Source organism: Pistacia vera, unplaced genomic scaffold, assembly GCF_008641045.1.
Source record: "Pistacia vera cultivar Batoury unplaced genomic scaffold, PisVer_v2 Contig701, whole genome shotgun sequence".
Classification (NCBI taxonomy): Eukaryota; Viridiplantae; Streptophyta; class Magnoliopsida; order Sapindales; family Anacardiaceae; genus Pistacia; species Pistacia vera.
The window spans coordinates 469984-484636 of NW_022196559.1; the positions used below are offsets into that span (position 1 = coordinate 469984).

The following is a 14653-nucleotide window of genomic DNA, read 5'->3' on the forward strand; positions in this document are numbered from 1 at the left end:
GTATGGGAATTGGTTGATTTACCAAAAGGACGCAAAGCCATTGGGAACAAGTGGGTTCTCAAAATCAAGCGTAAAGTTGATGGCAGTATTGCGATACACAGCTTTTGCTTGGTCGCGAAGGGGTATACACAACAGAGGAATAGATTATGAAGAAACTTTTTCGCCTATTGTGCGGTTTACCTCAATCCACTTATTCTAGCTATAGTTGCTAGCATGGATCTTGAATTGCATCAAATGGATGTAAAGACTGCTTTTCTCAATGGAGAATTACAAGAAGAAATCAATATGGACCAACCAATAGGTTTTATTAGAGAAGGTCAAGAACAACAAGTGGGTAGACTTTTAAAGTCATTTATGGCCTCAAGCAATCCTCAAGACAGTGGCATTTCGATTTCATAATGCGATAATGTCGTATGATTTCAAAATGATAGATGGAGATCACTATGTATATACAAAAAGATCCATAAACAATTTGTTATATTATCATTATATGTTGAGGATATATTTATAGCTGGAAATGATAGGGATTTGTCAATGAATCAAAGGATGGTTATCATCTCATTTTGAGATGAAAGATATGGGTGAAGCTGCATATTTCTTGGAGTCAAGATTTCAAGAGATCGCTCAAGAAATTAGTATCTTTTCGCAAACCATACATTAAGAAAATTCTTGACTGATTTCATATGCAAGATTGTAAACCCATGACAACCCTATCGCAAAAGGCGAGACTTTGAGTCGTAAAATGTATCCAAGACTCCACAAGAAAGGAACAAATGAAGAATGTTCCTTATAAAGTGTTGTTGGAAGTCTCATTATGCCATGATGTGCACTAGAGCCACATCTGTTATGCCATTGGGTTGGTAGTAGATATCAGTCCGACCCAAGACAAGCACATTGGAAAGCAGTGAAGAGAATCTTAGATATCTAAAAGGAACAGCTGATTACTCATTATGTTATCAGAAAATGATTTACACTTGAGAGGCTACACCGATGCTGATTAGGGAGGAGATTATATGAAAGGAAATCTACTTCCAGATATGTTTTCTCACTAAATGTGTGGGCCATATCTTGGAGCAGTAAAACAATCATGTATAGCCTTATCTACAATGGAGGCTGAGTTTGTAGCATTTTCAGCTGCAGTGCAAAAAGCTGTTGTTAAATACCGTCGTTCATGAATCATCTGGGAATAATTAATGTTGCTATTGAACCAGTAAGAATAAACTGTGATAGTCAAGCAGCAATAGCATACACTAAGGATCCCAAATATCATGGTAAAACGAAACACATAGATATCAAATATAATTTTGTGCAAGACTTCGTGGCACAAAAAGAGGTGAACATGAAGTACATATCTATGCATGACATAGTTGCGGATGCATTTACAAAGCCTATACCAAGAGATACTTTCAATAGACATGCTAGATCTCCAGGCTTACGTAGGTGTTAAATGTACTCATACTTAGAGATTTCCCAAAATTGTTCACATTTGTCTTATCAATATTAAATAATAATATTGTCAATGCTCAATTTTGATTATTATGGAACATATATATATATATATTAGTTATGTAAATATTATATATGTCTATTTTGAAAAGCGTGTCAGACAGTTAAAAGATTGGCCTTCTTACACAGTCAATCGCCTCCATTACTTCGTAGGAATGGAGATGAGACGATTTTAAGCTTATTATCTAGGTGATAATAGAGAGTCAAGCTTAAAATGTTTAACGTCGCCTAAAAATAGAATTAAAATAATGTTATAATTAAATGTGACCATAAGTGATAAATGATCACTTTATCTGTCTAATTGCCAGATTAGAGTTTTGATGAATTAAAAGTATGTAAAGTGAACTCAAGTTAGACATTAGGTATGTTTGAACTAAAATCTGTACAGCATTTACAAGAAAAGAGACATGCACTCCATGGGAAAGGAGGAAATGTTGTAGCATGTGATTCATACCACATATGTAAAACATTGACCAAAGGGATAATGAAAGTCAAAATCTCAACTTTAACATTGTGTGAGGCCCTGACTTTTTAAGAATAAAATCTTATAGAATACCCTTAGTACTCTATTCTGTTTCTTGAAAACCTCATTTAATGATTGCTATCTTAGAGTGTTACCAAAGGATTAAGATAAATTTAATCTGCTGGGACATTTCTAGAAAAGCAAATTAAATGAAAGTTGCAAGAATCGTGAAAAGAGGAAGATTACGATTTTGAATTATCACACTATAATCACGTGTATTCATTGGTCGACCAATTATGTTTTACTTTTATGTAAAGATAGAACATAATTATGAATACAACGGATATTTATAATAAATGAGATTGTTAGAAAAAATGTGATAAGTAATCTAGGGTGTTGCATACAACATACAACCTGAGTTTCACAATTCGAGAAGTTATATACTCCTAACAGATATATGACTAATGTGCTCTCGAAGTATGCATGGTCACACGGCATATTTACTAAAGTATGAACCTTAAAGAAGCATAGAGAGAGATAGTCCCATCATGTGTGAGTGTGAGATATTGGATAAGGATGCACCTATGATGGATTAACCCAAGCGGCGTGTGAAGTAGAAACTGCCAAAGGCAGTTTCTCACTAACCACCGCCCAACCGCTGCCCATATAAAAGAAAGTTTTTTTCTTTTAGAGAGATACACACCAATATACACAAAGATATACGCTCTCTCTCTCTCTAAAAATTGAAAAAGAAAAATACTCTACGTGGTTTTCTTCCAGATTCAATTTTTGCTTCAGAGTTAAGGAGAAGATGTATTTATGCTGTGTAAATACATTGTAATTAGTTTATATATAAAATGTGATTGCAATGGTTGACTATGAACATGATCTTGGGATTAGTATAGAATATTTGTTATTCTGTGTTTTTTCCAACAAAACTAAAAGGAACAAGCTTCAGAGGAATGTATACCACTACTTTGTAGGCCCATGATGTCGACAACGGTGTAGTCGAGGCCGCCATTAGGGAGGTTGGTGGCGTAGACAAAGGTGTCGAGACCATCAACATTAAAGTTGCCGTTACTGGCAATGAGTTGGAAGGAGCAAGGAGAGACTTCGGCTATAAGGAAGCCGAATTCTAGGAATCAAATTGAAAAGGAAAGAACTAGAAATTAAGAGTGCAATCGAAGAAAATGAAGTGGATTGGACACAATCAATCAGAGTACAGTTTTCTTAAAAATATTAGGACACAAATATTAGAAAAACAATGAAAGGACATTTTAACGTTATAAAACCGTTAACTTTAACAAAAACAATTTAAATGGTTGAAATATCCATGTATAAATGATTTTATTATTTTAAATATAGATTTGAAGCAAAAAATAAATCACTGAAGTTTAAAAAATAAAATATATAATTATATAAATTAAAAATAAAGCAATATATATTAAAAAAATAAAACTAAAAAATAAAGTATAGTTTAAAAAAATTCCTTAGTTTTCTATTTTTCACTAATATATCCTTGTTTATTTTTATTTTGATATGTCATTTTCTTGTTGATTTCTTTTTCAAATTATTGTAATTAAAAAAATTAATTTTATGTGAAACTATATTACACATAAAATTATCTTAATACCCTTTATAAAGTTCAAGTTAAAGGTTTTAGAGCATCTCCAATGGTGCTCTTTATTTTGAAGAGCATCTTTCATATAAATAAAGAGTATCTTCATTAATTTTTAAATATAAAGAACTCAATTTTTATTCAAATCCAATAGACTCTTTATTTTTAAGAAAGAGACTTAATGAGAGAGAGAATTAATAAATAAAATGCATGTAGTTTATTAATTAAAATTAGGCTAGAGAGTAAAATTTGAGCATCAAACTCACTCTCTACTTTATATTTTAAAGATAAAGAGTATATTGGAATCTTGTTTTTATTAATAGATTCTTTATAATAAAGAGTTTAGGTCATATAAAAAGTCATTTGGCGATGTTCTTAAACCATTAAGTTTCCTATAACTATAAATTTATGATGAAAGTGTCATTTAATTGATAATAACCGCTTATTTTAGCATCTAAAACTTAATGACAAGGGAATTTTTGTTTTTTCCGAAACTCCAAGGGTATTTTTTTATTTTATTATAATTGAGACGAATTAATGTCATTAATCCTATTAATTAATACTTGTAGATGGATGGAAATGGGTTATTTGTATTACTTTCGTCTTTAAGGTTTGAAGCATATTGTACTAACCTTTAGTGCCCATAAGATATGAAAGTTTAATTTAATCATATGTGAGTTTTCAATAAAAAGTCTATAACAGACCTATTATCTTATACATATATTAATAGAAATTAATAAAATATTTAAAAAAAGAGTAAAAAATATACTATACCTAAATGAAAAAATCAATTTTTCATAAGAGTAACACATGTTACAAGGACCATTTTTAGCACAATACTTCATTATATATATATGTGTGTGTGTGTGTGTATTTTCTTCATTTCTTATAACATGTAAATAAGACAATAAGAATAATTTAGACTTTTTATTAAAAAGTTTGACCTAACCAGATTAAACTCTTCATGCATAAAGTATTGGAGGTAAATAATGTACTCAAAACCTTAAGGATGAAAGCATAAATGAACCGATGAAAAGTGGTTCAATATCTATAAAGGGATATAATGAATATTCTTTGGTGTACTAAGAACGAACAATCAGGATTATTCTTTCGTGCATGGCAAGAGTAGCCACTGGTTTTGCAAAATTTAATGGTGTCCAAAGGGAGCCAACGCTGAGTTTGAAGGTGTAAACAACTAGTCACCAAAAGAAGACAGAAAACAAAAAATATTTATTTTCATTTATAAAAGATATTGTTAGAAAACCCCATATGTTTGCCATATTCAGATTGTCATAGGAAAAAAAGTTAATTACACATAACCCCCCATTTTGTCAACAACCGTCAATAAAAAAGGAAAAGAAAATATTCAGGATTTTGTGAAAGTATATCAAAAAGTTAAAAATACCCTTTATATGTTTATTGAATATTAAAAATACCTTATTGATAATTAAAGTTAACAGAAAACTAGGGAAGATTAACTTTTTTTTCTTTATGCTATCTACTAAAGCGGCAAAAATACAAAGGTTATAACCAGTGTTTTCAAAACCAACTCGATCAATGACCTGGTTAGGTGATCGGGTCATAGGTTGACCGGTTGAACCGATTGAACTGGTGATTTGACCATCATATCAAGCAGGTTTAAAATCTAGCATACACACCCTTGAGAAATCACGCATCAGTCCCTATAGGTTTGACATCCAGCAAACACACCCTTGCGATCTGGGCAAAAAACCACTAAGAAAACAGGTGACGACAACGATGATTGGTAGTCAATCAAACTTTGGGATAATGGGGGTTTAGTGGGAAGATGCCGGTGAGGCAAATGGATAGGTGGAGGGTATTTTTGGCATTGGGAACGATAAAAAAAAAAAAAAAGCAAAGATCATGAAACCCTAGGGGGTGGCTGGTGGCGATCGACAAGCGACAAAGGTCGGGGGTGTTGGGGGTTTTGGTAAGGAGATGTCAGTTAGGCAAATGGAGGGGTTATGGTGATTTTCAACATTGAGAATGACCCAAAAAAAGCAAAGATTGCTAAACCCTAAGGAGTGGCTGATAGTGATCAGTACAGTCAGAGGTGTTGGGGGTTTTGGTAGAGAGATGTTGGTGAGGCAAATGGAGGGGTCGGGGTGATTTTCGGTGTTGGGAACGACCAAAAGAAAGCAAAGATCTCGAAACCCTAAAGGATGGCTGACAGAGATTGGCGAGCAACCAAGGTCGAGGGTGTTAGGAGTTTTGGTAGAGAGATGCCGGTGAGGCAAATGAAGGGTCGAGGTGATTTTCGACATCGAAATTTGCTGAAATCAAGGAGGAAGTTGGAATCAGGGTTTTGGTGACCCAGTTTTAGCACAAAACCAGTTGTACTAATGGTTAGCTATGATAACCCTAGTCCAACAGCAGGTCATAACGGGTTAATTGTATATTTTGGTTTTCAGCCCTTTAAAACCCGACCAAGCCTCCGACCAGTCAGGTCTGAAAACATTGGCTATAACTTTCGCAAATGATTTTTTTTTTTTTTTTTTTTTTGGGTTATAGAAAATATGAATAAATCTAAATGAAGCAAAAATAGGAAATTTAGCTTAATTTTGGTATAGAAAATACAATTATCATGCATTTGAGTAAAACTCAGAAAAATATTTTTAGGAATAAAAAATGAAAATATCTTAATGACAGGCATAAACTAACTCCATGTTGAATTCATTTATCATATAAGACTTTGTGAAACATCAAGGAGTAAACAACTTTTTCCCACCCAAATAATGGCCTAATGACCCTTTTCCACCCAAAAAGTTTCAAAATACAACTTTACTACCCAAACATTATATTTTGTTGATAATTTCCTTTAAATACAGTGATAATCTTTGTGATGACAAATATACCATTCTCGTCAGATTTGCCAATTTTATTGATCAAAACCCCATTTTCTCAACTACTGGCCAAAGCCAAATATGTTGGTTTCTAGTTTGCTCCCCTTGGCTTCCTCTACAAAACCCTTCCCACCACACATATGTTTAGCTCGCCGTTCGCCGTCCCCGCCACTCATCCAATTTGGTGCGCCTGTAGCTATTCTGGTCAATTTTGTCACTAGAAATTCCTCCTATCATCGCCAACCGCACCACTAGCTCACCCTCTTCAAAACCTCTCTCATTCTTGGCCTCCATAATTAGCCACTGTTCGCTGCCTCCATCTCCCTAGGGTTTTCGATTGAATGATGAATTGGTTTTGCTAATTTGATTAAATTGGTCTTAATCGGAGCTTGATTATTGGAATTGATAGTTGTTGAGTTGCATTGTCATGATTTGTGTGTTTTTCTGGTCGCTGATCATCCCAATTGCACCATTACTGCATTTTCAAAAGTTGGCATACCAATTGTTCAAAGAAAGATCCCAACGAACTACCCCAAACATGCCCAACCTACGTGCCTAACGCCTGCCTGCTTGCCCACCGTTTGCCAATCGCCAAGTTAGGGTTTCACTGTTTTTGCACCCATGCTGCCTATTGCAGCGAGCAAAATCCAATCTTCCACCATCCTTTCAACCTCGACCTCCCCTCTTCAAAACTCCTCAAACCTTGACACTTTGTTACTTTTCGTTCGTCGATTGTGAATCACCACTCTCCGTTGCCGTTCGTTTTTTGGAATTTTAAATTTTGATTTTTGATGCAAAATGTTAACTGATCATTCTGCTCTTACTTATAATGAACTTTTGACCATCATGCCCTTCTTCAGAACAAAATTTACTAACTGAGATGTGCTTTGAGTAGTAAAGTTGTATTTTAAAACTTTTTGGGTAAGAAAGTGTCATTAGACCATTATTTGGGTGGGGAAAAGTCGTTTACTAAAGATTAGGCATTGAAAATATTAAATCTTTTTAACTAAAATCTAGAGCAATTTCTAATTTTAAGGCTTTTGTAATTAAAACTTGCTCAATGGGAGTTGTATCATGCATGAAAATATATATAGAGAGCAAGCAGATTTCAAATAAACCAAATATATATTATATATATACATATAATATATATATATATATATATATATATATAAAACTTTTCCCATTAAGCAAATATTCATTTTCATAAACTTGAAAACATAGATGACATAAATCTGATTTGAAATTAAAATACCCTATAATCTTTTTAGGTAACTAAAAATAATAGCCTTCAACCAATTAGGTGGTCACGAGAGTTCTCAAACCCAAAGGCACTCTTCCATCAATAAAAAAAACAATTTCAAAAGGTCTACTAATGTCAACGGATTGCCATGATAAAACAGAGCAAATTTGCAAGGGATTCCAATTTCAAATGCGGGTTAATAAAGGAAATTCGGAAAACATTTAGATGAATTGGCGTGAACCCAAAAGCAAATTAATCAATAGCCAATTTCATAAAACTTAAGAACGTAGATGATTTAAATCTAAGGTGTCCAGCTAGCAAAAAGTAAAATTGTTATTTTCATTATTGATGGAAGAGTGCATTTGGGATTTAGAACCCCTCATGATCACCTACACACTACCAGAGAAACCCCCTTTCTTGATGAGTAATAACTGTCAAGAAAGAGGTTTCTTAATAGTTCTTCACCCATCATTGAAGCCAATGTCAAGAAAGGGTGCCGGCCATTTTTGAGCTATCAAGAATTTCTTGACAGATCTCAAAAAAGTTTAACGAAAAAAATAAATAAATTTAATAATAATCAAATTTTATTAATAATAATTTTTCATCCTTGATGGTCGTAAAACTGTCAAGGATTTTTTTTGTAAATATATTTTTTTAAATATTTTTATTTTGTAATTTATAACCAATTAAATAATAGAATAATACAATGAAATTCTTCATAATATTCCTCAACCAATAACAATTATCACAATTCAACCATAAATTTCAACATTCAACAAATCTGTCAGGGAAACAGATGAATGGGATTTTCGTAATATTGTCAAAGTATATACATAATCATTCCAACACTCATATCGACACAAAAAGATAACTCCAATCATCAAACATTGCTATAAAGACCACTAAATTTTACCCAAAATTTATAAACAAATCCCACCAGCCTATGGCAGCAACATCACCTGCATGTGGTTAATAATAAATTAGAAAGAGAAAGATAATCCACCGTAAGGATAAGCTTCACATAAGTCAACCAGTAGTCCAGTACCAAATGATATCGCGAAAAAATATGTTGGCCAAATAAATACATGCACTTAAAAAGTGTTACTAAGATAAAATTTAAAGAACAAGATGTTAATGGGAATTTGAGAGCAATAATGCAGTGTAAAATTATGGTGGCAATACACATATAATATTATGAAATAAATACAGTATCTCATGTTTTATGACATGCAATCAAGGCACAGGACTTGGTGATACAAGTTTTTGACTTAAATTGAGATAGAAATCCTTGACCACTCATCTATCTTCATCCAAGAACTTAGAAAGTTATAAAGTTAGAAACATCAAATGCAACTTTTGACTTCAAATCTTAAGTCTTGGATTAAAATAAATGATTAATTCAGAGTTTATGTCTTGTTTTAACTGAAAAGTTTTAGGTCACTCGCAGCCTATGTAATTAAGCACTTGAAAAGCAAAATATATATCCCAAATTTTAAAATCGCACAAACTAAAAAGTCTATGATGAAATTTAAAAGTGCTCAAAATGCAAAAATCACTACTACAAAAGCCTCTGATGTATAATATATATGGTTTTGCATTCGAATTCACTAGGAGCTCTTGAATAAGAGCATCCACAGAAACAAGAGACCAATGTGACAAGCATGTAGTTTCTCATGTTTTCCAATGGCCATCGGATCTAGTAGCATAGGCCTCCACACATTTGTGGACTGTCTAAAGTCCTGGATTTCGAATCCAGGCAAAATGGAGGAGTTTAAAACTACAGGTTCATATTGTCATTTGATTGCTCCTATCATTTATTGATCCGCATGAATGTCTCCATACTTCCATCAGCAATTCTAACCAAGTGTTTATTGGAACACACAAAATCAGATGAAAAATAAAAACTCAATACCTTTCCATCATATTCCTTTCGTGACAGGACCTCCAAAGCAATATATGCTAGAGTTCCAATAGTTGATTTAGGTTGTGAGTGCAACAATCCTGACTGCAAGATGTAAAGCAAAAACAATAATGAAAGTTAAAACTAAGGACTATAATGTAAGATATAATTTATAACTTACAACCCCTTAGTACTAAGTTTTTTTCTTTTGGGGGGAAAAAAAGGAGAGAGTTGCTAAGAAAGCAGCAGAGTTGTGCTGCTATTCAACTAAAAACATAAGCCTTAGAGTAACCAAAGTCACATATTTTAACACTTGGTGTTGGACTTCCATCCAATAGCGTGTTTTCCAACTTCAGATCCATGTGACAAATTTCTTGCAGTAAAAGAAATAAGTATATAAGGTAGAGATCATAACATAAGATGTAAAATTACATTTTGGATATCATCATACCATGGCATGACAATAGCTAACACCAGATATTAGCTGCTGGAAGAAAAACCTTGCCAGTTGTGAAAAGGATTTTGCCAACAAACAAATCATTAAGAAAATCAATTTGCATCACAACAATACACATTAAACCAGAGATAAGTGACCTACGATGTAATTTAAAGAAGCAAGCTTCATAATAAAACCTCGTCTTCACTAAACCGACCAGCACTGCATATTCTGGCAAAGAGTTCGCTACCAGTCGCATATTCCATGACAATAGCTAGATGAGTAGGAGTCAACAAGACCTGTAGGTAAAACACTAACAGTGATTTCTACCTCTGTTTATGCAATTCAAAAACCCTCATCTAAACTCCACCTATGAGTATAAATATTCAATCACCATCTAAGCATAATTTCTATATATGTAGAAATTAGTTGAGAGGAAGATAATCTATACTTATATATTAAAGAATTTATATGTAAAATACAAGACACGAAATCATAACTATGAGATAAGTGTAAGTTATTCAACCAAAGACTAGTTTGTAGCTATAGCTAATGAAGAAAATATTAACACCATATAAATAACATCTCAGATTATATTACACTGATCCATAATGAGAGCCAATGGATCATGAATCATAACTATGATTTCCTGTAAAATGCTAGTGTGTACAACCTTTCTTGCTTATTTTGTAGTCAGAAAATTCTTAGTAAAATTGTCAAACCAAAATGTTTATTCTAGATAGTGACCGTCCTAGACTTTGACACTTGAACATAACATACTTCCCCCTCAAGTGCGATTTTTTCTCAAGAAGTGATTAGTGGAGCCTATACTTTTCTTGTCTCATCTCATTTGTTTCTGTTAGCTTTATGGATTCTTTCTATTATATTAATTTTTAAAGTCCTTTACTTCCTAACCAGAACTCCACTAGCATTCTTTCTAACAAAACCAAAATCTACAAAATTTTAACCCTTAATCAAAACACAAAGAACAATAGTCCATATTGTATCCCAATAAGAAAGTTATGCACTAACATTAACTATGCCCTCAGCTGCCCCATAAACATGGTTACTTTTCTTAAATTTCACAACTCCATAACCAGATATGAAGTCCTAAATTAAGTTCCATAACTGAAAGTACAAGAGTTCGTTACTATGGCATCAATATATGATGATGAAGAGAAGACCACATCAAGTTCTCTCATTGAAGGCAGCCATTTATGGAAGATATGATAACTCACCGCATTGTGCAATACGAACCAGAACTTGCCAAATCACATGATATCAATCAAATTTCCATTTATCACTACAGAACTTGAACAAATCCCAAATCGCCAAACTTGAGATCAACCCAAGAAGAGCCAGTGGCACCTGGTACCTGGAATCACCAAGACAAAGAAAGTCTAACTAAACGAATAAAAAAAACAAAAATCACATAAATTAACATAAAAAGGAGAGAAAGATACCATATTAACATTAAATTTCAATCTTCACATTCTAATACCCAAGATAGAAATGATAAAATTACCAAAAAAAAATAAAATTTTACTCATGAAGACACACAATTTCGAAACTTTCACCACTTTCCTCAACGACCACAAGGAACTAAACAAGAACCTATATGTATACAAACACAAACAAAGAGAAAGAGAATAAATATTCTTACAAGAAGTAGGCAAAGAAGTGAATAAATAAAGTAGCATAATTTCTGGCATATCGTTTGACGTTCTCTTGAACCTTTAATTCGAGAGTGTCCGGCAACAAGGGGAAGGAGTAAGAGCCGACAAAGCCAAGAAACTCGCGCATCCAAGAGGGGGTGCGAGCGGAGAAATCATAGGTGGTCAACTTGGCAAAGAGGTTGACTTTGAGGAGAGAAAAAAAGGTCCATAAATAATGAAAGAGGTTGTCGGTAATGGTGGCACTCGTGGTGGTTGCGGTGGTGGAGGAAGTGGTGGATAAGGCGGCGGAGTTGGTATCGAGAAGTACGTTACGGTAAAATTCGTCTAGTGAAAAAAGTTCTGGTTTGTTCAGAGATTCTACAAGAGCTTGGTAATTTAAATTTAATTTGCCAACTGAGTGATAAGAGTTGAAGGACTGTCGCAGAAGTATTGAAGTCTGAAAACAAAATAAAATGTAAATCAATCAATGAATGAAGCAGTGAGAACAAATATAAAAAAGAAGATGTGCAATTTACAGGTACAATTGCAAGAAGCACAAAGATTTTGGTAAAAGAAGATCCAGTCAAATTGCTGACGAATTTGAAAAGAAGAGAATAAAAGAAGAAAAATTGAGATGAAATGGTGAAAGAGTTGGAGAATTAATTGCTAGAGACAGGGTGTGTGCTGTTCTTTGAGTTGCTTGTTGAGATTGTGAGACAGCATGAACGCAAATCAAATGACAGCATTCTATTAAGCAGCCGAGAATCAACACTTCCACAAACAAATTAAAGAAGCAAATAGGTAGAAACAAATTGAAGAAGACTGAAATACCTTTTATAGAGGACTGACAAAGAGTGGTTGCTGGCTATTGTAAGAGCGTTTGGCATAGAAGCCGGCCATGAAAAGATTGAGAACAGATGAGGTTCGACGAACGACAGTCAAACTGACAAGGACAACTGGAGAAGAACATATTTCAGGGAAACAATGAAGAAGAAGATGCGAACGGAGTGGAGAGTGCTTTGCGTCTTAGGGTAAAATTTGTTTGGGAATTTTGTATAATTAGGTTTACTTTTTTTATTTTTAAGGATTCAAACAATTCCTGGGCAAAATTGGTTACTCTTTTTTCCATAAAATCGGGTTTGGGATTTTGTTTTTCTTTAATCGTAAGGATTTAGGGGCTTTTTAATTTGTTTGCTTTTAAATTTTAAGGAAAAATTGTTTACTCTTTAATTTTTTTAATAAAATAAGAAATTTGTTTTTTTTGTATTTCTGTGGACCAAAACCGAATTGGTTTTCCGGATAAACGGAAAATTGGTTCGGTTCCCAGTTCGATTAAGTTTCTATATTTTTCTAAACACCCTTACATTTGGGTGTTCAGGATACCCCTCGCCAAAAACTCACCAAAGTTAACAATCTTCATTGAAACAGACATAGAGTAAGCGCCAAAGTCAATGAGTGAGTTGTTGTCTACTGAACGGCAGTGGTAGAAACAATAACTTTTTTTCCAGTGCCAAAAGCAAGTCGACTACGAGGGTTTGCACAAATAAGTGAAATAGAGGATAAGCATAAGTTTTAGGGAAAAAATTGTGAGAATAATTAATGAAAAATGGGTGGGAAAAGTTTTAGGCAAATTTTTTTTGTTTGTTTGTTATATACTTAATTCTTGTCAGTTAAAAATTGTCAATGATTGAGACTACAACAATGAATAACAAGATTGCAAAATTTATTTTTAATCAATTTCTTGATAGTTAATAACTTTAAACATCATTTAAAATGGTTAAAGATTATTTCAAACTCTTGAATCTGTTAAAAATTACAATTCTTGACAGTTTTTTAGAACGGTCAAAAAAATATGTCAACTCATTCTGTTAAGAAATGGGGTTTTTCTCGTAGTGACATAGTTTATGATTATTGTTTTATACTTCTTAAAAGATTGTAGGGATTTAGTTCAAACTCGAGCTTGTAAAGGAAATTCGAGAAAATTTTTAAAAGGATTATGACAATGAATTGCTATGAATTATCAACTAAAGGAAATTCGTAAGAGACCCTAGTTTTGAATTCAGGTTAATAAAGCAAAGTCAAGAAATATTTTATATTCACACAATAACTATAAAAATGAGATGAATTGGCATGAACCCAAGAAGCAAATTAATCAATATTGAATTTCACAAAACTTAAAATCATACATGACATGAATTAATCAATGGTGCATAGCAAGAAGCAAAATTGTTTTTATTGATGGAAGTGAGTGAGTGAATGAGTGGTTGGTGTGCATATGCAAATGGGTGGTTTGGACATTTCAATTTCACTCTTCACTCACCTATCTTCATCACTAGTGCAATTTTCTGACCATTTGGGTCCTACCCTTAATTTAATGCCCATTGTGTCTCTATTCAATCATTCAATTTTGGACCAATACTTCACTCAATCAAATTACATTTAATTAACTCATCAATCTTTCATTAATTGCCTCTAATAATGCACGGCCTCATTATATACTACCATATATATGGATACTACTATGTACCCACCTACTAACATTTAGGTTTTTTCTAAAATTTGAATTGATATAATTATAAGATTAAATTAAATTTCACTCACACACATATATTTTGAATCTTATGTTGGATTTTACATATTATTTTGTTCTTGACATCGTATGAATATTGTAGGAAATTAAGCCACTCCATAATAACAAATTTATTTGAACCTTTTACTTAACAAGGGTTATTATTAGAAATATACGCGGTTACTCATTTCAACGATTTTCTAGAACTATTAAATGCTCTAAAAAAATTAAAAACTCTTGAGATAAAAAAAAAAAAAAAAACCTATAAATACTTGATATAATTAAAAAGGGTTTTAACAATTAATCTAACGAGGTTAATAATCTCGAAACCTTTTAATAAAATTTACTTTTAATTAATCATGGGTGCGTTTCAAGTTAGTCAAGTATGTGGATATATAA

The 14653-nt window shown here is 32.9% G+C and overlaps 1 long non-coding RNA gene across 1 annotated transcript; it reads right to left on the reverse strand.

Annotated features, from left to right (window-relative positions):
* Positions 1-8425: 8425 nt before the first annotated feature.
* LOC116114186 lies at positions 8426-10876 on the reverse strand. The gene is made up of 3 exons (XR_004125515.1): positions 10193-10876; positions 9607-9699; positions 8426-8653 (listed from the first exon to the last, which is right to left on the reverse strand). It is a non-coding gene; the product is annotated as an uncharacterized LOC116114186 (long non-coding RNA).
* Between the last annotated feature and the right edge of the window lie 3777 nt (positions 10877-14653).